The sequence below is a fragment of the Eublepharis macularius genome, chromosome 13 (genome assembly GCF_028583425.1).
Source record: "Eublepharis macularius isolate TG4126 chromosome 13, MPM_Emac_v1.0, whole genome shotgun sequence".
Classification (NCBI taxonomy): Eukaryota; Metazoa; Chordata; class Lepidosauria; order Squamata; family Eublepharidae; genus Eublepharis; species Eublepharis macularius.
In genome coordinates this window covers 59,851,018-59,876,628 of record NC_072802.1, presented here as the reverse complement: position 1 = coordinate 59,876,628, position 25,611 = coordinate 59,851,018, and positions in this window count along the sequence as shown.

The following is a 25,611-nucleotide window of genomic DNA, read 5'->3' as shown; positions in this document are numbered from 1 at the left end:
TTTCTTATATGGTCCTGTAGCACCTTGCACTTTAAATCATTATAATACACCTTTATTACTTTTTCATATTTGTTGGTATTGCTCTCTGCCTTTTTGGCTTTTTTTTTGGCTAGTCTACAGAAAGTGACATCCTGACCTTGTCTACAGAATTGAATTCAGCCAGGGGAGAGGGAGTAATACTGGTCCATGTGTTGGGATCTTTAGACTGGTAAGGGGAGCCCCATATTCTGAGTTGTGAGGTCTTACAGAGCACCATTTTTTTTTAAAAAAATTTTTTTTATTGGGTTAGAACATTTTTATTTTCACATTACAATCAATTTTCCCCTAATTTTTCGTTTCTAACCCCCTCCCTTTCCCCCCCTTTTGTTGACTTCCAACAGCTTTCCCACCCTCTGTCCCTTTTCCCTTACTTCTATTAAGTTCCTCTGTCTAAAACAGATATACATTCTCCATTATATTAAGCAGTACATCTATAACTCCTTTACTTATTATACACCCAAATTATACGTCTTTAGATAAACAATTTATCCCATTTTCCAGTTTTGAATATTTCTATATTAACCTATATATCATATACCATAAAAATTTCCCACATTTAAATCAAACAATTTGATTTGTTCTCTATATATTACTCATTTCAACTTTTTATGGTAATTCTATATAACTCCTCACATAATCAATCAATTTAACTCTTCTATACATTCAGTTTGGCGTATATAAATCTTATCAAAGAAAGAAAACATTGTTAGTTACTCAATCCTCATATTTAAACCTTATCATTAATTATTCTCTATCAATGTTCTATCAGTTAACCTATACATGTTTATATATATATCAATCTATTAATCTTACTGCTTATAAATTCCCATTTCTCTTCCTCCCCCGGTAAAGTCACCCCTCTCTTTTATACTTTTATTATACTTCAGTAGTTCTCAAACTGCCACAGTTTTCCTCCCACCTCCCATTTCTTCTCCAGATATTGTTTCAGCTTCTCCCAGTCTGTGTTAAACTGCCCTGAGTCCAGATCTCTCAGTTTTCTTGTCATCTTATCCATTTCAGCCATATACAGCAATTTGTAGATCCAATCTTCAATGGTTGGCACTTCTTGTACTTTCCATTTCTGCGCATACAAAAGTCTAGCTGCTGCAGTCATATAAAAAATCAACGTCCTATGATGGGCTGGAATTCCCTCCATTCCCAAGTTTAGCAGCAGGAGTTCTGGGTTCTTATTTATTTGAAACTGTAGAATTTCACTCATTTCTTTTATTATTTCCCCCCAGAACTGCCTAGCTACCTCACACGACCACCACATATGATAGAGGGAGCCCTCATGTTTCTTACATTTCCAGCATTTATTAGAAGTATTCATGTTCCCTAGCGCAATCTTCTTTGGTGTCATGTACCAACGATAAATCATTTTGAAAATGTTCTCTTTAACATTGATACATGTCGTTATCTTCATTGTAGTTTTCCACAAGTATTCCCATGCCTCCATTGTTATTTCTTTATTGAAATTTATAGCCCATTTCACCATCTGTGTTTTAACTATCTCATCCTCAGTATACCATTTCAACAGTACTTGGTATACCTTGGATATTCTTTTCTTGTCTTCTTTAAGAAGGGTCTGCTCTAGTTCCGAGTTCTCTGTTCGTATGCCCCCTCTTGCAGAGTCCGAATTGTATAAATCTCTAATCTGTCTGTACTGGAACCAATCGTAGTTAGGTGATAGTTCCTCTTGCGTCTTTATTCTAAGTTTAGATACTTCAATTTTAGTTATTTCTTTGTATGTTAAACATTGTTGCTCGTTATCAACAGCTCTCGGATCTATCACCTCATATGGAACCACCCACAAAGGGGTTCCTTCTTGTAAGTAAATTCTGTACTTCTTCCAGATTGTATATAAACTTCTCCTTACAAAATGATGTAGGAACATCGAGTTGACCTTTACTTTGTCGTGCCATAGGTATGCGTGCCATCCAAAAATTTTTTTATATCCCTCTAGGGCTAATAGTTTCTTATTCTTTAGTATCATCCACTCTTTTAGCCAAACTAGGCAGATTGCATCGTGGTAAAGTCTCAGATTGGGCAGTTGCATTCCGCCTCTCTCTTTTGCATCTTGTAAGACTTTTACTTTCACTCGAGGCTTCTTGCCTGCCCAAACAAAATCTGATATTTTCCTCTGCCATTTTTCAAATTGTTTAGAGTCTCTGATGATTGGTATTGTCTGTAACAGAAACATTACTCTTGGTAACACATTCATCTTAACTGCTGCAATCCTGCCCAGCCATGACAGGTTCAATCCATTCCATTTAATCAAGTCTCTCTCTATCTGAGTCCATAATTTTTCATAATTATTCTTGAATAAATCTATATTTTTTGCAGTCAGCTCAACTCCCAAGTATTTCACCTTACTAGTTACATCACAGTCCGTTGTTTCCATTAACAATTGTTGTTTCTGCTTAGTCATGTTTTTGCATAGTATCTTTGACTTCTTTTTGTTAATGAAGAAACCAGCCAAGTCTCCAAACTCCTTGATCTTGTCTATCACTTTTGGCATGTTCTCCAGTGGGTCTTCTACGATTAACATTATGTCGTCTGCAAATGCTCTGACCTTATATGAATAGTCCTTTATTTTTATTCCTCGTATTTCCTCATCTTGTCGGATTTGTATCATCAGAATCTCCAATACTAAAATGAACAACAATGGAGATAACGGGCAGCCTTGTCTTGTTCCTTTACTAATCCTCAATTTCTTGGTCAGTTCATCATTCACTACAATTGCTGCAGTCTGGTCACAGAGCACCATTTTTGATGCCTTTTGACAGGACCTCTGGCACCTTCATGTGAGGCCTGGAGTTCTCCCAGAATTACCAGTGATCTCCAGATTACAGTTACCCTGGAGAAAATGGCAGTTTTGGCGGGTAGACTCTATGAAATTGCATCTCTGCTAAGCTCACTCCTGTTCCAAGGTGCCTTTGCCCTCAAATCTCCAGGAATGTTCCAACTCAGAATTGGCAACCCAAATGTATAGAGAACAAGGCCACCAAATATCCTGCCTTGCTTTTGAACTCACTGTAAGAGGAACATTGGGAGGGCCAAGCCAGGCTGCTCAAGCATGGAGAGGATTCTCCTATGACTTTGAACCCTTCTGACCCTTGACCTCTGACCCTTGTCTTGCTGCTCAGTATCATATGCTTACTGGTCCTCCATTTGTGTTTCCTTCCCCTGGCTCTCTTCATCTGCTGCTCACAGCCTTGTTCTTGACACTGGTGAGGTAATGACTTTGGCCCTTTCCTGTAACATGGCTAGGATGTTCTGACTTCTCATCACGTATTTGTATCTCTGTAAGTCCCAATTCTGGGAAGGTTGAAGACTTCTGCATTAAGTGCTTCAAACCCATACCGTTTGGGGCTTTTAATTGTTTATTTGTTTTAATTGTTGTTTTTTCATCTTTGTTTTTACTGTTGTTTTTATTCCTTATTATTATTTCATGTGAGCTCCCACTCATGTAGGTAATTTTCCCTGTTAATAACATGGAGCTTTTTGCACATCCTGAAAATGGAGTTGGTGTTCTGTGAACATTAGAAATAAATGCCAAGAATGTTACACCCTGTCCGAATATACATTTATGCCTTCATTAATGCAACAAGTTGTGATGTTGTGGTGGCAGTGGGGTTAATAAACTTTTAAAATGTGTGATGTACTTTACGGACATGTCCATATGTGTGTACAGATGGCTGCTGAGGAGGAGAGAATAAGCAGTCTGGATCTTTTGGCCTTTATGTTTTTGACAAGAAATAATATTTTTTAAAAAAGACTCCTACAAGCTATTAATCTTATGGCTGTGCATTTTCTTCCGTCCTTCTTTCTTTTCTCCCTGTTGGAAACACAATCATTTTGAATCATGAATATAATTTCAACACTACTCTGTTAAAAGATCATTACACAGTTCTGTAGTACACATAAACACACAGTTCCTGGAGCCAATAAATTAGTCTCTGTCGGAGACAGTCAGCAGCCCTATTCCCCCCACCCCCTTTCAGACTCATAAATTTGTCTGTAATAAGAGTATCATTCATTCATTTCTTTGAGGACTTTGACTGGAAAAGTACTAATCCTGCAAATCAGAGCCCTCCAAATAATAAAAAATTACTATCTGGAGCCCACTGAAGTGGTACAGCTGTGTGTTTGGGCTGTACCACTTCATAGTGCAAGTGAGGACTCGTGATCGAAAGCTTCTTCATGAAGCAAAATCTCTGAATAAAAGAAAACTAGCATATGAAGGATTGGCTTGGCAACTACCTTTCTTCCTAGCACTGATGTTCTGTGTCATGGTTATTTTATTCTATGATTGGATTACGGATGCCAAGTCCCCTGACTCTCCCTGCAAGAGAGCGTGGATCCAGTGCTAACCTCTGTCATTCCTGGGTGCTCCTCATGTGGCTACGTGATGTCACTTCCAGGAAGTGATGTCATCATGTAAGTGTGGGGGCGCACTTGTGTGCTTCTCAGAGGGCCAATTTGGGCCCCAAACGGGCCTGATTCAGCCTGTTTGGAGCCAAAATCAGCCCGCTGAGAAGCACAGAACCGCTCTCAGAGATGGTGCGATGATGTCACTTCCGGAGGTGACATCGTCTCGTGGCCCTGAGAGTGCCCCCAGGGTGGTGTTCCCCCACCTTTCCTCCCCTGCCCGCAGTGGGGGAATGGCACCCCTAGGTCAGATAGAAATGTCTTATACTGCTATTTTAGGATCTAGTGACATGATGGCTGTGGGGAAAATGTTTACATGGGGGCTTCCTGTATCTGAAGATGGGGTTGAGTGTACCCAAATCCTTGTGCAGGAGTAAGATTTCAGTATGTGTTAGAAAATCAAGGGTTGTTTTGGGAACAGAAGTCAAATGTTGCCAGCTCAGGAGGGAGTCCACCAGGCTGTAACTTCACATTTGAAGAAAGGGGAACGGGAGTAAAACGGTCATAGAATTCAGAGTCTAAGAGAGCAATCCTAAGCAGGTCTATTCAGAACCCTACTTAGATCTGTTAAATGGGGCTTACTCCCAGGAAAGTGTTCTTAGGATTGCACTGGAAATGTGTGTTGAACATTCAGTCTTGTGCAGGACCTCAAGTGCATGTGGCTAGCTTTCCATGGGGTGGGAACTGTCACTTGAAAAAGTTTCAGGTCCCCTTCACCAGTCCATCCACCTTGTGCCCAGTGTATGAGTAGACCTTGGTTTCTCTTTCACCTTTTGAAAGATGAGAACTCCAAATCTGTATTGGCTTCCCTTTTACCTGCCTGAGGGTGGGGATTTACCACCCCCAGCCCCAATTTCCCATTTCCCAAGGAAGTAAGGAGTGGGGGAAAGGCCTCCACATAGTGATGCTCTAGGAATTTCCTCTAGTTTCTGTGGTAAAGACTAGAGACTAGGGGAGGAACTCTAGAACATCACCTGGAAGTGACATCACAGCCTCCCCAAATTCCACCTCCCTATGCACCACCCCAAAATCTCACAGAATTTGCCGAGGCAGTATTGGGAACCTGTGGAGCACCCAAGTGTGTGTCTGTGTGCCCTGGCCATTCAAATATGGCACATAGAAAGATATCCCTTTACCCCATCTGTAAAAGGTAATGATGGCTGATAGTTGTTCTGTCCCTGGGTCAGTGCACCTGTTGTGGGGGAGGACAGGGGCAGGGAATGCAGTTGCTTCCATCCTCTGCTTGTGGACTTCCTGGGGGCATTTGCTTAAAACTCTTGGCCTGATCCCATAGCCCCTTTTATGAACAGTTGCTGCGATGCTCAGTTATTTTTGGATACAAATGGTAAAAGGGAGTAAAGTAGGCTGCTGCTGTTTTTTCTGTGTCTAAGGGTCGAGCCCTCCACTGATAGCTGAGCATGGGAGGTTGGCAGCATATCTGAGTTAGAGTGGAATTTATTTAGTAGTTTGAGCCTGTTTCACAATCTCCCTTCGCTCTCTTCAAGCTGTCAGCAATTTACTAGCATTGATTTCAGGCCCAGCATTAATCCTTATCAATGTATGAAGCTGTCATTAACATTCTGTCCCAGAGCCAAATTTCCACAATGAGATTCACCCACATAAAACGAGTTTGTTGGCGGGGAGTGAACCGGAGGGGGAAAAGACCTTGGGTACCGATTGTAAAGTATAGTTAACAAGACGAGATTTTACTGCTTAAGCTAATTGGTATGAAACCCGCTGCAGAGGGAGTATGATACTTCTTCCTGGACATGTCAGTGCTTGGATGACCCTTATTGATTTCTTTTTCCCTCCCTCCCAATTCATTTAGAAAACCTGTTACAGAAAAAAAAGCTGAACTCTGGGAACTGGTGACAAAACAGAGCAAGGCTATGGGAACCACGCAGAGAACTCATATCAGTTTCCCTGGAATAAACTTTCCCTCTGGTTGTTACTGTGGCTAATAGTAGAGTGGGCGGCTTGTACCAGTCCTGAAAGCAGCATAGCCAGGCCCCCAGCAGACATACTTCAGGAGCCTTCCTGGGTATGCAGAAAATTAAAATTAACCAAAAGGAAAAGATTCTGCCTCAACACAATGGCCTGATGAGGGCTCAGCTATGAAGTCTGATGGTAGAAGAAAGAAGCTGGAGGCCCACAAAAAACCTTTGGTGTGGGGTTGGGATCTCCTCCTTTGGCATTTGGATCTTCTCTTCAAGATTCTGTAAGCTCTTAGGAGCTTGAGCTGCTTAATTCCCTCATCTATTTTTCGATACTTAACTCTGGCTGTGGTAGCCACGCAAAGTAATCAGAGGAACTGAACTCTGCACATGACATTTTCACTTGTTTTGAAGAACAGTGTTGTGTGGACAGGAAAGAAATTCAAGAGCAAAGAGCCAGTTTTACATTATTAATAATGAATCTTTAAAAAAAAATCACCTCAGAAAACTTTCCATAGAACCATCCCATTTAAGCAGTTTTTTCACGAATGCTTTCCCTCAGCCAGATGCCACCAGGTTTCTATTTCTGTGAGGGTATTAGAGTATTCAAACAGAGCTACTTTGCTCAAGGCCCCTGGGAGCTGGTTTCCAAAGAACCATATGTTGTTATTATTGAGAACCAGTTATTAACCCCCACGAGGCCTTCATAACCTAATCTATTCCTCAAGAGCTGAAAAGGACACCTTGGGGCTGCCTCATATCCTGCCGAACGGATCCCCTTAGAGGAATGAGGTACTCTTATGGAAGAACTCCTTTCCATATGACTGCTGCAGAGCTTTAAAGCCCCCCATGCACCCGGGAAAGATGGTGTCCCATAGTTTGATAGAGACCCAAGTCTGTTGTTTTTAAATTTTACTCAAACCCTAAGTACATAGTGATATTTTAATTCAGAGTCCAAGCCTTACTGCTTCTAGGTTAACTTGTTTCATTAGGATACTCCTTAAATAGGCTTAATAAGAGATTCAGTCCCCATGATGACCTCTTTGGAGTTGTTGCAATGTATTCCAGCTGTAGGAGAAGTTCAACTCGGCATTAATTATGTGCTAAAAACATAATGAGAGCTCTTGACATTTTTCCCAGATCCATACTGCATTGTCTTCTTGTGTTTTCGTTTGCATTGTTCATATTGATTGGAGAGAAAGGGGAACAAAAAATAATTCTGATGTGATATGTTGTAATTTGATCCCAGGCTCAGGATAATTTCCTCGTCTCCTCACTAAGATGTAAAAAAATGTCTTGTTATCATGTACTGGCCTCTGTGATTGTTCAAATCGAGATCAAAACGACCCAAACCCTGTGTGACTAATTACATATCGGGTAATTACTTATTTTCCTTCCCTATTGTCTGCCCTTATCTACAAGCTTGCAAATAACATATTCTGTACCATTTATGCTCAGTTCATTAATTATTGATTGCATCGGAGATAAGGCCATTTCTGCACCTTTCCCCCAAGGCAAACAGTGACAATGGTTTGTGGACAAAGAATATCATTGGCTTGTGGTATATTCAGAAGTTGAACTTTATCGATTGTGGGGGATGAGCTGTTTAAAGAATTCATGTATGTTCCAATAGTCTCTGTGTACCAGAGTCAATCTGTCAATAGTGTTCGGTACCTATTTTTGGCCATTTTGGGGAAAGGTTGTTGGACTTCTTCAGGGTTCAGTCCCCCTTTCTGGACACTAGAAGTCAAATCACTCAGTGTACTTGTTTCGATATGTCTCTGGGCAAATTCATGTACCTGATCACTAATGTGCCACACAAGGGGCACCTGGCTATTATACACACTGTAGATGCTAAGACCTGTTTGCATTATTGAGATCACAGTGTAAGATTATTATATTTTTCTGGTATATCTGTAAGTTAAAACCAAAACAAAACACCCTTTTGGCTTTTAAATCATAGAATCATAGGTTTGGAAGGGGCCTTACAGACCATCTAGTCCAACCCCTTGCCCAATGCAGAAACAGCCTAAAGCATCCCCAACAAGTATTCGTCTAGCCGCTCCTTAAAGACTACCAATAAGGAGGAACCCATCACATCCCTAGGCAGCTACTTACACTGCTGAATTACTCTTAACATGAAGACGTTTTTCCTAACGTCCAGCTGGTATCTTCCCACCTGTAGTTTAAACCCATTGTTTCAATTCCTGTCCTCTGCTGCTAACAGGAACAGCTTCCTTTCCTCCTCCAAGGGATATCCATTTCAATACTTAAAGTGAGCAATCATGTCTGCCCTCAACCTCCTCCAAACTGAACATTCCCAGGTCCCTCAGTCTTTCCTTATAGGGTTTTGTCTCCAGGCCCCTGATCATCCTTGTTCCCCTCTGCACCCGTTCCAATTCAGTTCAGGACAAACAATGGAAGATGCACGGAGCTTTCTGCAGATTCAGTTGTGGTACGGGGTAGTGTTCTTTGAATGGGATGTTGCAACTATGTCCTTGTTTGCATCTATGTGATATTGGAGGGCGTGCAATCGAGGTTTGGTTCTGCATCCTTGTTCTCCCATATGAGACAGCAAGCCTATGTTTGGCTTTTTCTACTTAATTTGCAGGGGGCGGTGGGTGTTAATATATTTTCCTAGTTTAGAATGCACACTGAAGCTCACTTGCCTAAGTACTGCTATTCCTTTTTAAAAATATCCTTGCACACAGAAAACAAGATGTCAAGGAGAAGGGTTCTTGCCTCATTATCCAACTGACACATTCTTTTTCTACATGGGGAGAAATGGTTGACATGGAAGGAGCAGACAGTCACTTGAGCTCCCCACTTGCTGTCTGAAGCGATGCAGCCCCAAGTCAGGTTTATCATCTCTTCTGCAGATCCCCTCATGCTGAGGATGAAGACGGAGATGTAGCTCCCATGGAGACTGGACTTAACTGGGGAGAATTCTTCCAGCACTACTTTTAGAATGTTTAATGTGGAAATTCTCTTGGGTATAGCAAGATCCATTTCTGCCTCTCTTTGGGCTGCCCCCCCCCCCGCCAAATCAAGCTGTTTGATGGCTCCTTTTGAGATGCGAGCAAAGACACATGCAGCTGCCTTATACAGAATCAGACCCTTGGTCCCTCAAGGTCAGCACTGTCTACTCAGACTGGTTGTGGCACATGACCTACCATCTGATTCTTTTAACTGGAGATGCTGTTGATCGAACCTGGGACTATCTGCATGCCGAGCAGATGCTCTTGCACTGAGCTATGGCCCCTTCCCACCTTTGACTCTCACCTGTGCCCCCCTACAAAATGTCCTTTTCCACGCCCAAGCCTTTTCTTATGCAATATGCTCTTTGGTCTGCAACCCTGCTTTTGGCATATGATACTGTCGATGAAGCCCCCTCTGAATAAATGATCCAGTAGATTGCACTTGCTATCACTACCACAGATCCTTTTCACTGTCAAAATGTGGAAGGCCTAGGCGTGATGTCCTTGAGAAGGAAGAAAGGAACTCCCATTTGGTTTCATGCCTGGATCCTGCACCAGCTGAGAGTTCTCCAGCCTCCAGCTACCAACAATAGGACTATTAACAGGAGGGCAGGAAGGAGCTCGAGTTGCGTCATTCGCACCTTAATCCAGCACCAGCGAGGCATCCCCTTCCAGAGGAACTCTGGTATTGAAATTTAATGTCAGTTGTGTTCTTTTGCTTTGTTTGGTTTTATTCCTGTGAACCATTCCAAGTTGGGCTGAAAAGCAGGATAAAACAATCTGTATAATAAAATAAGACGAGCTTTAATAGTCCATAGAAAGATTGGCAGTAAAACTGGAAATGGAATCCAATAGTCAATACCAGGTTCTGTCTTTTTTTGTTTTAACATTTCCCCTTTTTCTGCCTAGAATTTTGAATGACAGACACTTACAAAGCAGCATTTATGAAAAGTGATTTTTAAAAAGTACTTACAGTAGCAATCGTAGAATTAAAGCCTCAATCCATTTGTTAAAGTAATTGCTATTCTGGTGTGGAGACAGATGGAGAAATCATAACTAATGCCCCAAAGAAATGGGTCTCCATTGTGCAGTCTTTAAAAAAAAACAAATGATGATTAAAATCTAGGAGTTAAGAGTTGACCTGAAGCTGACTGAAGGCTTTTCTTTACCCTGTTGTTTAAAGTTGAATCTTCCCCCACCTTTCCTACAGCATTTAAACTGTTTTAAGGACTATTATGATGAAAAGCAATATACAGTTTTAAATATATTTTAGAAACTGTAAAAAAAGGGTAGATAAGCATTCCAGAAATGCTGTTTTTAAACATGATAACTGTTTGCAGAAGGGCATGTGTGTCCCTGCATGGGAAACAGAACAATCCAGTTGATTCATATGTATGGCCTTCCTAGGAAGAGAAATCTCTTGCGGGAAGAGGTACTAAAATGCCCTAGAGGATTTCAGAGTGTTTCCTTTAAAATATATATATATAAGTTTTGCCAATCTTGTTTAACTTTAGAACTGGATAGCTTACAAACGTAACTAAAATAGCATAAGCTCTTACAGATGATACCTTTGCTCCACTAATAATGTGCCTGTGGAGAAACGCCATTCTGTTTCTGGAGTTACCTTTCTATGGGCTGCAGAGGGGAGGGGCCAGTTCTGGAGTGGAATGTGATTGGAGGGAGAGCGAGTCAGTTGGTGGAGGGGAGTTGGAAGTTGACAGTTGGCGGCTGGGGAGTGGAGGGAGAGATGGCTCTGAGGGGAGAGGGAGATCTAGTGTAACCCCAGGTACCAAAGGATTGGGCCTGCCCTACACAACATCTAATTAGGGCATGAGGGAGATAGAGTAGGGGGTTCTGTTTATGCTTTATTAGTCCTTCCGTTCACTGTATATTTGCCTGCGAATAGTTAGAAGTTAAATAAATGAGTTTTGGAATTTATGAAGGAAGAAAGCTCTTCTGTTCCACATAGTCCCCCAACTGCTTGGGCCCACTAGCAGAGGAGAGAGGTTAGGAGGCTGTCCCGCCTAACCAGGACCCCATACAGGGACAGTGGTGGCAGCAAATACCCGGAGACAGGGAAGGGAGACAGCCCCTTCAGGTGCCTGGCCAGAGGCAAAAAGGGAGGGGTGGGCAGAGCAGGGTCTACCAGTGGAAGGAAAGGCCCTATTTCGCCACAGTGCCACAATAGTATTCTGGTGGTGCGGCTAAGAGGTAGACCCCATGAATTGCCTGCCCGAGGTCTCAGGTTTTCTCTCTTCTGCTTCCTCTCTGAGTAGACAGCATCGATCTAGATGTGCTATTGGTTTGACTTGGCTGATGGTAACTTCATAAAGTAGTGGACTCTAATCCTAGAATCGGCTCCAGAACATCATCTTCATCACCCACTTTAAAACCTTCCTGCACATACAAAACTAGCACCCAGGAAAATCTTCTGATCTAGCCTTCTTCCTAGCATTCCATTATGAATGTGTAGGAAATGATTTTTTTTTAAAGATTGGAGAGTATGAGGGAATAGATTTGAATGCTGAAGATCAAGAAACCCGAGACTCGAATATCTTGCTTTTGGGCTGCTGCGGACTGGAGAAAACTGATGCAATTTGTTTGTCTAATAAAAAGTGGACTGCCTCCCAGGCGAATGAGAGTCTGTTGTGTGTGCCTATATATGCTTGTCTGATATTCTTCTCTGTAAGGCACCTGCCTGTTGGCTCCATTCTTTGGGCTGTCCCATATCCTTATCTGTATGTGCAAAATCTTGTCCATTCTTTCAAGTCATCTTGATCCAACATTTGCACTTCAAAGCCACTAGAGGCCACTGCGGTCCTGGAGAAAGTTGGCAGTTGGTGGTATTGGTGGCTGAACCATATCAGAGGGAGCAACCTATGGAGAACAGCACAGGAGAGAAGCGCTTGGTGGGAAATGAGTGAGCAGTTGGCAGTTACGAGCGCAGAGAATGACAGGACAAGTTTAGTGCAAGATCTCAGTACAGTACCACTGGCTTCTCTCTGATGTACTGGAGGAAAGACGACAAAGTAGAATGGGACAAAAGGGACATGGAGACATTTGCAAACTTTTCTCAGTTTTCCCATTTTAAAATGTAAAGGTGATGTTTTCACAACCTCAATTTCTTGACAGGGTTTTTGTGAGAATAAAATGGAGAAGGGGAGAATGGTGTTGTAAGCGGCTGTGGAGAAAAGTGGAGAAAATTGGTGTTGTAAGCGGTTGTGGAGAAAAGTGGAGTATAAATTTCTAAACATATAAATGGATTTTCAGTGTGTTGTACTAGCAGAGGAGGAAGCTTGGAAGATCCTGCTAGCTCATTAGCCTAAGTTCCAGCTGGGCTGAGTTTTTCTCTCTGTAGGTATGTAGTTTGGGCCCAGAAGTGCAGGTCAAAGGCAAGACCCTAACAGCTGTTGACACACAGCCAGGGCCTACAATAGCCAGCCCAGTGATTCAAAACCCACCCAAGATAGGTTTTGTTTGTTTTGTTTCTTTAAATTATATTGGTTATACTAGGTGGTTTGGAAAGTTCTGAAAGCCTGTAATTTCTGTAAAACTTTGATTTTTTTAAATAATCACCTTAAATACATTGATGGAAAGGTGGGATGACAAAGGTGCCATTGAATTGCAACCAATGTTGACCCCATCCATAGGGCATTCCAGAGATGAGCAGGGGTGGTTTGCCATTGCCTTCCTCTGTATAGCAAACCCAGTCTTCCTCTGTGATTTCCCATTCAACTATTGACTGTGGCCAGGGCTTTTTTTCTGGGAAAAGAGGTGGTGGAACTCAGTGGTCTGCCCTTGGAGAAAATGGTCACATGGCTGGTGGCCCCGCCCCCGATCTCCAGACAGAGGGGAGTTTGTTTTGCCGCTTGGCGGCACGGAGGGCAATCTAAACTCCCCTCTGTCTGGAGATCGGGGGGCGGGGCCACCAGCCATGTGACCATTTTCAAGAGGTTCCGGAACTCTGTTCCCCCACATTCCCCCTGAAAAAAAGCCCTGACTGTGGCCAATGGGCAGGTGTCCAAGCTAAGTTGAGCTGTTTGTTCTACCAAAGATGGGACTACAACTGTAATAAATAGAATAAATATTGCACTCCATACTTTGGAAAGAGCACAACTAAATCCAGAAATCAACTTGCAAGATTTTTAAAAATAGAATTCGTAGAAACTCTTCTATTAAATCAAATTCTTTCCATCTTAATTCTATCTGGTTGCAAGTAAGAAGAAATAAAGCTGTACGAGATGAGAAGTTTTCCTTTTTGCAAATGATTGGCATTAATGTTTGTTATCTCATTTTTGCCCCCTGTGATTTTACTTTAAACAACAAATTTCCAAAGCAGGTAATTGGCCTTTAAACATTTCAACATTTGGTGCCTAACTGAACACAGATAGGCTACTTGTAATCGACATCACAATTGCATCCATTCTGTGAGTGAGAAAGCTGGCTATGGGTAACTAAAGCATCAGGGCTGGATGCAGGCGTGTTCATGCAAGAGGAATGCTTTTATACATTGTTTTGCAGTTGCCCATCTCCGGACGTAATTCTTACACTCCAGGTAGTCCAAAGCTGAAAGAGACATAGAAACAGCAGGAAGCCTGTGAGATTGTTCGTCTCTGAAACCATTTTCTGATTTGTGAAAGAGAGCTCTCAGCTACTGCAGTGGAATAACACGCCTCTAATACAGGGTGAAGAGAGGGAAGCTCTGTCCCCAAGTCAGCTTGCTCAAAAACCAGTTCTTGACCTGATGGAAAACTGGGAACAATTGCCTGAAAGCAACATGTACCATGTCCCAGAAATGTTACTTTCCTCAGATACATGCGCATGGGACAATACACAGGCTTGATGCCAAGGGAAGGGGTTCACTGGTAGATTGAAAACAATGAAAATTCTGTTCATTCTAGGACAGAGACCAACAGTCCTTCTGCTTTCCTCGGTTTTGGTAAAACATTGTGAAAATCCATGCTCTCGCACATCATCTTAGACCTTGCACAAAATCTAGAACATTTATAGAAGTTTGGAATTGCTAATATTCTGTAATGTTAACGATATTCTGTACACCGGTGAAGATACCAGTTATAACCTTCTTGTAATTCTCCATGGCTACCTGGAAGGAGTTGTTACATAGAGACATAAATATTTTATTACTAATTTACTGGCAGCCACAAAAATATTACTAGCTGGAGATTAGAATTCTTCTGCAATATCAAACAATGGTTTAGCAAGCCTCACTGAAGAACATTTTTTTATATCTTATGACATTGTTGGAAGATGGGAGAGAGCTTTGGAGATACTGACACTTAAATTGGAGAGGCTAACCAGTGATATGTAAAGTATTCTATATATTTTGAAAGGTGGGGAAAACTGAAAAATACCTGCAATGTTCTCAGTTAAATAACATGCTGTCTATCGGTAGCTGAATCTAAAAATCAAACATCAAAGAAAACCCCTGCCTGTCTTCTGGCCAGGGTAGACTGGCCATCAATCAGTGCCATGAACCAATGGTAGATTGATAAATTGAACCGAATTTTGATATCACTTCAAACCGCAATTAAGAAAGCTTACCTAGAGTTTAGCTGTGTGTGTGTTAACAAACTGTAGTTTGCAATCCACTGGTCGACTAGAATCAGAAACCATGGTTTAAAGTTGGTTTGCAAGCCATGATGGTGTATCTGCAATTCTTCAGATACAAATCAGAGTAAATAGATGATGAATGCCATGATTTCACAATGGGCAGGAGAAGTGATTTGCAGTGGGTGAAGGCTTTTGCTTAACTTAATGGCAGGCTGCTATTCTTGTTCAAGCCTCATGTACTGAAGATAGTTTCATGTGGGTAGATGCATTGGTCTGTAGCAGAAGAGCCAGATTTGGGTCTAGTAGCACCTTAAAGACCAACTTGATTTCCAGGGTATGAGCTTTCGAGAGTCAGAGTTCCCTTCTGACTCTAGAAAGCTCATACCCCGGAAATGTGGTTGGTCATTAAGATGCTAATGGACCTGAACAGAATGAAGTTTCTGTGTTCGCCATCAAAGGAAGTTCTAGGCAGAGCACCCAGACCTCTTTTTGCACTAAAAAAAGACAAAAACAAAAAATAGTGACCATCTTTGCCTTACATCACATCATTAAGGTGGTAAATGGGATGTTCATTTTAATCTCTGAATTCCGGTCGTTCTCATTCAAATTCTGCCAACTTTGAAGAAGTTTCTCAGAATGTCAGATTTTCTCCCTGGGTGCAGTAGCTCTGTATTCAGGAATTGCACTGCAAAATGCAATTTTAGCACCTGTTGTTTTTTTCATTAATATATTGTTTAAAATGTAAATGGAGTAAATGAAGGCAACACAATGTGAGGTCCTGCTATACAGGAGGGGACAGGGAAGAGAAAATATCCCTGGAACAAGTGTTGCTGAGCAGCCCCCCCCCCCTGCTGTGCTACAAGCCAGCACTGCAGGGCTGCAGGCATTAGCTCACACATTGCATCCGCCAGCTGGAAGCAGTGCAGGAGGAGGCAATTTGTGAACTGACACAAGCAGCCATGACGAGTCTGGACCAAGTGCTGCAAGAGTTTCTGGGACGTGGGTCTGCTTGCTCCAATGATCCTTAGGACAGCGGTTCTCTGGGCAATTTTCCTTTCAGTTACATCGCCAGTCTACCTCTGCTGTTCTGTTCCATCTCTATACCCGTGCATGCAGAAGTTGGAGAGGGCCTGAATATATGAATTGATGCAGCCGCCTTACACTCTGTTGGCCATTGGTTCTCTGGCACTGTATCCTGACTAGTAGCTTCTCTCCAGGGTTTCAGGCAGAGAAAAGTCTTTTCTGACAGCTGCTTCCTGAGATCTTTTAAGTAGACGGGGCAGGAATTGAACCTGGATCCGTTTGCTTTCCAAGCAGATGCCCTGCCACTGAACTTCAGCGTTTCTGCATTCTCTGCCCCAGCTGTGAATAATAATACTATTATAATAACATTTGATTTCTATACCGCCCTTCAGGATGTCTTAACACCTTTACAATGTATGTCATTATTATCCTCACAACAACAAACACCCTGTGAGGTGGGTGGGCTGAGAGAACTCCGAGAGAGCTATAACTAAACTGACCCAAGGTCACCCAGCTGGCTTCAAGTGGAGGAGTGGGGAATCAAACCCGGCTCTCCAGATTAGAGTTCCGTGCTCTTAACCACTACAATAAACTGAGAATGAAAGCCAGCATCTAAAGATTAGTTAAAATTTTCAGGCTCAGGCTTAAGCCGGAATGATGAAAGCTGTTGGTTCCCAGCTTCTGAATAAAGCCCCCATGGACTGCTCCTCTTCTCTTGAATAAAGTATGAGAAAGAGCCCCTGCTAAGGGGGAGGGACATAATGGCTCTTTGCAAACACCTGAAGGGCTGCCACATAGAAAAGGGCGAGGATGGTGGACTCTGTGGCATTTTACCCTGTTGAGATTCTTCTCCTTCCTTAGCCCTTCTTTCCCCATGCTTCCCCCCAAATCTACAGGAGTTTCCTGAAGTCCTTAGTCATGCACACCTGTCAGCCGTGAGCACTTTTTAAAGCCCAGAAAATAAGACCAAAGTGGCAGGAGACTGTTTTGAGGTTTGTGCAGATTTGGGGGGGGGGTCTAAATTAGGAGCCTCCAACCTTCATGAGCCTGCAGGCCAGGCCCTATTGGTATTCCAAAATTTTAAAATTGACTGTACTGAGCCACACTGTGTAATCCACCTTAAGTCTCAGTGAGAAAGGCGGACTATAAATAATGCAAACAAACCTGAAAACGGCTGCTATTGATGCTGCCTTACATGGGGGTAGGGTTGCCAGCCTCCATGTGGTGGCTGGAGATCTCCTGGAATTACAGCTGATCTCCACGCCACAGAGATTATTCTCCATGGAGAAAATGGCTGCTTTGGAGAGTGGACTCTATGACATTCTCCCCTGCTGAGGTCCCTCCCCTTCCCAAACCCTGCCCCTTGCAGGCTCCACCTCCAAAATCTCCAGGAATTTTCCAGCCTTGAGCTGGCAACCCTACATGGAGGTCCGTTGAGGTTGTTACTGGTTGGCAACGGCTCTCCAGGGTGTCAAGTACAGGCCTCTCATCCCCTACATCCTGATCCTTTGTTTTCATTGGAGATTTCGTAGATTGAATCTGGGACCTTCTACATTCAAAGCCGATGCTCTGCCACTGAGCGGCGAACCAGTCTTTTAAATAAAGAATGAACAAATGTATGAATCGTTCAATGTAGTTTGGCCCTTGCCTTGTTTGCGATGATGTGCAATCGACAGCTGTCTCTCTCTTGCCTCTGTCTGCCCTCCTTCTTGTGCAGCTAAGCCGGGAAGCTCCTTCCAAGCAGAGACCTATGTTTAAATAAGTTTGTGTACAACATTAGAAACATTGCCTAAACTTTTGAAATGGTAAATTATGATAATGATCATGTGCATGAAAAGTGTGTGTGTGTGAGTGTGTGTGTGTGTGTGAGAGAGAGAGGCTGTCCAGTTGCACTGCACTTGATATTTAGCCACACATTCCATCTTGGTAACTAACAAGTCTACCTTTCCTTGAAATAAGCCAGCCTACGGTGAGAATTAAGGGCTCTCTTGCTGAAGCCAGGGGGTTTTCATGTAGCTCTTGCGAAGGAATCAATCTCCCACGCTCAACAGGAGGCCGAAAATAGGAATAGCAAAGGGAGCTTGAGCAGATGCCAGCTTATTTTTCTTCAGCAAAAGTATAGTTTCCTTTAACCTGTACCACCTTTCCAGTTGCGATTGATGAAAAGTTGAACCCCAGGCTTTGAGTTTGTTTTGCAAGGGCGAGGGTAACTTCTCGTGCAAAAATATGAATGCAAGTCTTAATACAAATCTGTGTAAAATAGTGCTCTGACACAGTGCCTGTGGGTTAAATCTTGAGTCAGATTTGAGTGCTGTTGCTTTCTTTGAGCATCAAGGTCTAACCTTCGTTTGGCAACAATAACAAATAATGCAGAAAATGTCTTGTGTTCAGTGGGAGGTGTGAAGGGGGCAAAAGGATGGAACAAAAGGATGGAAATTCTTTATTGGTTCCCTGTTTTCAGTCCTTGAGAGCAATGCTTGGCAGAGGAAGGGATACTTCAGTGACTAAGACATGAACACCAAAGTATCTTAATATTGTCCAAATAAACAGACATATGTGCACACACATGCACACACATACACGTACACATGTTGTCATGTCTGAGCCCCATCCATGCCAATGCTAACACTGAACCAATGTTGCATACTGTAACTTAATGTCATATTGTCAATGACATAACTGTTTCTTTCACAAACTTCGTGCAGGTGCTTATCTAATGGACTGTAGAAACATTCAGTGTTCATGACCTTGTAGACTACTCACTCCCAGGCAGGGCTCATTTGGAGGGGGAACGCACAGGAACGCAGTTCCAGCAGTTCCCCAAAGAGGTCACATGTCAGGTGGCTCCACCCACCTGACTCAGCCATTTTGGGCCCGTTTCGGCCTGGATTGGGGCCGAAATGGCCTAGATCGGGCATCTGACAGGTGGTGGATCACTCTCCCACTCAGCAGTGTCCTGGTCCTGACCATTTTGGGCTCCTTTTTGGCCATTTTCATCCCCTTTTTGCCATTTTGGGCCCAATTTCAGCCCTGAATGGCCAGCATTGGGTCCAAAACAGCCAGGATAAATGATGTCAGGGGTGTGGCATATGTAGTTATGCTAATGACACACTTCTGGCAATGGCAAAGGGTGTGGCATATGCTAATGAGTTATGCTAATGAATTCCTCCAGCTCTTTTTCTATGAAATGACCCCTCCTCCCAGGCATTGCTATGTCTCAACTTTGATCTTTTGCTTTCTCAGTGACTCTACCGGGTAGTACAAATATGCAAGATTTTCTCACATAAAATGTCCGCTAAAATCATGTTTATTGTTGGGAGGGGGAAGAAGCAAATGTATGTGTTAAGAGGAAGGTTTTTTCCACAGATTTCCATTCCTGTCAATTCTTGCTTTTACTGCTTAGATGCTTTCCTTGCTTCTGAGTAATCCTATGGACATATATATGGAAATGATTTGATTTCTGATTAAAACCATTTAACCAAGAGCCTGGACTTCTTGTTGCAACGGTACAGGGGTCTGCCTGCCATATCCTGTCACCCATATATGTCACACATACATGTCCTGTCACACATGTATGTAATGGTTGTAAAGACCCCAGCTGATGTCTTCTGATCACAGAACTGCAGCTTGGAGTGATAGTTTTAGGTGGCTGTCCATTTTGGTTTGCAGTAGAACAGTATTTGAGTCCAGTGGCCCTTTAGAGACCAACAAGATTTCCAGTGTGTAAGCTTTCATGAACTAGAGCTCCCTTCTTCAAACATGAGCATCTGAAGAAGGGAGCTATGACTCTTGAAAGCTTACACCCTGGAAATCTTGTTGGTCTCTAAGGGGCCACTGGACTCCAGTCCAGCTGGGACTGAGGCTCTTGTGCTGGGTCCTGCACAAATGAATGTAATTGCAACTCACTTTGTGCAGAAAACTTATGACCTGGGAATAGTTAGATCCAGATATGGTGGGTTGCAGCCCCCCTTCTCATCTCAACCTCCATTAAAGCTTGACAGATATGATACAAGGATATGACTATTTCTGTGCCTCTCCTGCCTTCTGCCCTGACAGAAATAAATGAAAGAAGACAGGATTGGAATTACTCAAATACACGGGGCACCTTTATCTTATTTTCCCTCCGTTTATAAGCAGATGGTATGGGTATTTTCTTTATCTAACCTTCTGCTGTGTTCTAAATACTTCTTCCACCCATTCTTAAAGTGCACCCCCAGAGAACTTCCAGAAAAATGAAAGAGGATGACTATGCAAATGTTCCCTGGTTTAAAAAACGTACTCCCCAAGCAGAGGGGTTGCGATGGTGAAGGCAACGTGATGCGATAGCAGGACTTCATTGTCATTGACGCAGATTCCTTTCCCCTCCACTCCTGAGTAATTCGTCTGTTTCTGCTTTGAAATCCCAGTGGGCGCCAGCTCAGCGATGCTTTAACTCTTGAATATAGAAACCATCAGGTGTGGTGGGGACCAAATAATTTTAAATCAAGCAGAAGAAGCGAGTGGAAAAGAGTGTGTGTATATCGGTACGTACGCACGCACAACTTGGTACTTTGTATGATCTGAACAAAAACAAAACACTTTTTTTGCACCAGGTTAAAGATGATCCTGCCGAGACTGTTGAAATAGGCAACTTTTTGCACATTATGTAAATGAAACAGATTTGTACGTCTTTGATTAATTGTGTGAGCGGTGGGAGGAGGCGAAGAGCTTTGTAGTGCATTAATGATACACTTTTTATGATATCTGAGCATGCAAGAGTGATCATATCCACCCTGTTTGAGAGAATTGGCCTTGAATCCTTTCCAGTGGCAAGCTTTGACTGCCATTTCCAAGTAACAACTTGCCATATGGGAAATGTCTGGAGTGGAAAGAGGGAGCAAACAAGGTCTTGGCATGTTTTCACAAGTGCTGCTAAGGACAACTTCTTGTCTATAATATGCCGTTTCTGAATGTGGTTAAGCAAGATACAGACATGGAAGAATCGTCGTAAAATCAAATGTATGTTTTAATCAAGGTACCGTTTTTCATGTCAATAATGAGTGCAGAAATTTCAAATGCGGTCTTACTGCCCAATGCTAGGCATGTTTTTGCAGAAGCAAGTTCTGCTAGGTTTAATTGGGCTTGAACCTAGCATTTCACCATGCACGTAGGACTGCAAGTGGATGCGATGGGTGACACATGTATATCTTTTCTCTGTTTAAACCACTAAAAATAGCATTGGGAGGCTGGTTACCATCTTTTGTTGCGGACTGACCTATGCCCTTTTCTCTCCAGCTTGCTTTCCACTCAAAATGCCCATTACAAAATTTCTAAAGTTGCTTCCCTCCTCCCTGTAACAGAACTCCATTGACTGATAAAAAAAACCACAGGGTACACAAAGTGTATATTTTCAGTTGGGACAACTATAGATTATATCAAACTATGGTCATGTTCATAACAGGTCTCCTCCATATTGCAACATAACTTGCAGGTAAAAGTTCTGTTTTGGTTTGATTATTTGATGCAGATTTTTAAACAGATATTTGTACGATGATTGTTGTGGATTTTCCGGGCTGTATCGCCGTGGTCTTGGCATTGTAGTTCCTGACGTTTCACCAGCAGCTGTGATTGGCATCTTCAGAGATGTAGCACCGAAAGACAGAGATCTCTCAGTGTCACAGTGTGGAGAAGATGTTGGCAGGTAATTTATATCTACTCAGGAAGGTAGGGATGGGCTGAGTCATCCTGTAAGAGTTTCCAGGGTGTGGAATGCTAATGGAGGGAGGCTTCACTGTATCCTGAGGAGGTTCTTTTGCATATGGACCTGCCAACATCTTCTCCACACTGTGACACTGAGAGATCTCTGTCTTTTGGTGCTACACCTCTGAAGATGCCAGTCACAGCTGCTGGCGAAACGTCAGGAACTACAATGCCAAGACCACAGCTATACAGCCCGGAAAATCCACAACAACCATCGTTCTCTGGCCGTGAAAGCCTTCAACAAGGTATTTGTACATTTAGGGTTTTTTTTAAAGGTTCATTGTTTTGACTAGGTTTGCTTTGTTATTCTGTGGACTCCTGACTGAGTCTTGTGCAGTTCTGGTAAAGCTTTTAAAAATAAAAGGTAATAAATACATCTTTGTGGAGGGCTACTCTAAGACAAGTGCCCGCCTGCAGTTGCCAAAGGGAGAAGCTAGCCTTATCATCTAGAATTGGCTTCATATCTAAAAAGAATCTTGTTGGGTGACTGTGGGGCCTGTACAGATAATCATTTGTGCCTACAATCAAGATACATGCAGCAAGAGCAGGCATGAATGTGCTGGTCCGATCCCCCTGTCCCTATTACAAGCTCTGGCTTGTGAGCACTGCGTGGGCATGGAGGAAGTGTATGCATGTAGGAATTGTCCCTGTGATTGGCAATGTGTCTTTCCATACACTCCAGATTGCAGGGAAGGAGTCTATGTGTATAGACTTTCTCCACATGTGGGCGTCATGTTCATAAGCAGGCATTCATGCCCAGTCCACTGTATGTCTTTTGATTGCCTTCATGACTGGATCATCTCTTGAAGGCTCTCTCCGAAGGCTCTCTCTACCTCACAGGGTTGTTAGGATATAAAGGAGGAATGTCCATCACCGTGAGATCCTTGGAGGAAGAGTGGACTAAAAAAAAATTAATGGTGCATCCTTTTAGCAGCAGAAGTGATCTCATAACGTGGAATGATGTTTGTGTGAAGTGCCGTCAAGTCACAACTGACCTATGGCAACCCTTGTTGGGGCTTTCAAGGCAAGTGAGAAGCAGAGGTGGTGTGCCATTGTCGTCTTCTGCAGAGTCTTCTTCGGCGGTCTCCCATCCAAGTACCAACCTTGCTTAGCTTCTGAGGTCCAACGAGATCGGGGTGTATACCATGCCTCCCTCCCTCCCCAACGTGGAATGATAGTTGCCAACAAATGATGTCTTCGTATTCTAAGCAATCGTTGCACAGATTACTGTTTCTTTTATCTTCTTTGAAAAAGCTGTTGTCCGGTGACACTTTGTTCCTTTGTACGGGCGACCTGCTCTGTACGTTGAAATATCTTTGCAACCATTCTTGTGCTGGTGTTTCCTTGATGTTGTTTTAAGAAGCACATAAGAGGCATTGGTTTTATTTTATAATTTGAAACATAAAAAGAGGCTATCCTGAGAACCAGGACTCCAAAAAAAAGGGAGGGAACACTCCTCGACAGGGCAACAATGTGAAGTCTACTCCTAATAAACTCTCATGAATGGATCAATTGAAAACTGCATTTTTTTTGTTGGCCACCAAGAGGTGAAGAGTCTGTATACGGGTCAAAGGAAGTAAGAGATCAAAAAAGAGATCAAAAAAATTCAACATTGTTTGCCCTTGACAAAGCTGTACGCAAAATGATAGCCATTGTTAGCATTGAGTTCATCGTTGGGCGGGGCCACAGCAAGTGTCCAGTTCTCTGGTAAAATCGAAAAGAGTCCAGTAGCACCTTTAAGACTAACCAACTTTACTGTAGCGTAAGCTTTCGAGAATCACAGTTCTCTTCATCAGACGCATCTGACGAAGAGAACTGTGATTCTCAAAAGCTTATGCTACAGTAAAGTTGGTTAGTCTTAAAGGTGCTACTGGACTCTTTTCGATTTTGCTACTACAGACTAACATGGCTAACTCCTCTGGATCTATGACCAGTTCTCTGGTGTTTTCCAATGTGCCGATTTGAAGAAACAAAAGGACAAACTAAATGACCACCAAGTTGGCATGTATTGCTTCTTGTAAATACATACCTTCAGCATATACAGTCTTGCGAAGATCCATCTGACTGGATGCACCTGAAATAGAGAAAACAACAATAAATAATGACTACATTTTAATAGGAACGGTGCCTCCAAGAGGTCTTTCACGGCCATTGTGGACTTTAAGGTTGTTATTGTTAATTAGGTCTTGTATTTTGTCTCTGTAATAATAATACAGTATTATTGATCATAGGAAGGGATGTGAACACTTGGAGCACTTAGTACTTTAGTATATTTACACGGGAATTTGTAGAAAAATATTTTAAGTCTTTAAAATAATATTTATTGTGGCTGTATAGTAATCAATTGATCCATCCATGAGAGTGTATTTGGAGTAGTCTTCATGTTGCCCTGTTGCGGAGTGTTCCCTCCTCTTTTTTGGAGTCCTTTATTTTATAATTGACCAGGTTCCCACTGGCCTTCCCTTTAAATAAAACATAGTGTCTTTTTATGCTTGTTTAATCAACCTGGCTGTTCTATGCCAAACAGAGCTCATCAGCTTTAGGGGTTCTTCTTTTGGAAGGTGGTGGTTAATAGTTTAACAGTACCCTCCTAAGTAGAATTATGCCCTTCTAAGCTGGGGTTGCCAGCCTCCAGGTGGTAATGTATTAGTTAATACATTGTGACTGTTAGCAAGGCTAGTACGTGGTCATTGCTGCTAAACCTCCAGGTGGTAGTTGGAGATCTCCCGGAATTACAACTGATCTCCAGGCAACAGAGACCAGTTCCCCTGGAGAACTCCATGGAATTATACCCCACTGAGACTCCTCCCCTCCCCAAACCCCTCCCTCTCTAAGCTCCACCCCCTAAATCTCCAGGAATTTCCCAACCTGGACCTGGCAACCCTTCAATAGACTTGGAAGGATGTAACTCTTCTTAAAGTGGCATAATAAATGTGCCAGCCCAGTTCCAGGAGTGGAGAGAGTAGAGTAGTACCGTAGGATGGTATGACTAATCAGTTAGATAAAGAATTCAGACTGCAGAATAGCTGAACCTTCATGCCTGATTGATGATAACGGCAGCAAAATGACTTATTGCCCTTCTTTGCAGCATCCCCCACACTATTAGAGTGAGGAGATTTCCTGTACTGTACTGTACCATAGGTTTGCCTTGGCGAATATGATGCTGGCCCTTCTCAGCACAAGTGTATCAAAAACAAAAGAGAAATGAGGTCAAATTGGATGGTTCCTGCATTTGTTCACAAAGGCGCAGCACTGCAGGGTGTGGATGAAGGCTTGTTTTCGCTCTTGTTCCTTGGCACTTATCGGCTGACTCTAGAAGTTAATCTCCTAATGACCCCGGCCACAGAAATTTGTTTTGATAAATTGACCAGAACAGAAAGGGAGTTAATAGGGAGGGACGGTGGCATCTCTTCTGTTTGTTCCGGGCATCAACAATGTACCTGATCATTGAACTAAGGAATGGAATATAAGAACTATTAGAGAGTTTCTTCCAAGGCACAACATCCTCTGGGATGCCCTGGGAATTCTTTTCAACACAGTTTGCAGGGGCAGGGTAAGAATTTGTGGGCCCTGCTGCAGTGTGAAAGGGCACTTCATTTGTGCCTCCACAAAGCAGCAGGAAGCTCTTTGCAAGATTCCGTGCATCCTTGAAAAACAAGGAATGGAGTGTTTGGCATGGGGGGAGGGGCGGGGCTAATTATTCTGAACCTCAAATTATACACAATCCCAACCCTTAAGTACAATGTAGGTATTTATCTATTAAAGTATTTGCCTCCCATTTTTTCCCAATATAAAAATTAGTCCAAAGCAATGAACAACCAAAATGAGACAGCCGTCATTTAAGAGAAACTCATTTAAAAGCAAACAAATATACAGCAACAGTGGCTTAGTTCTCG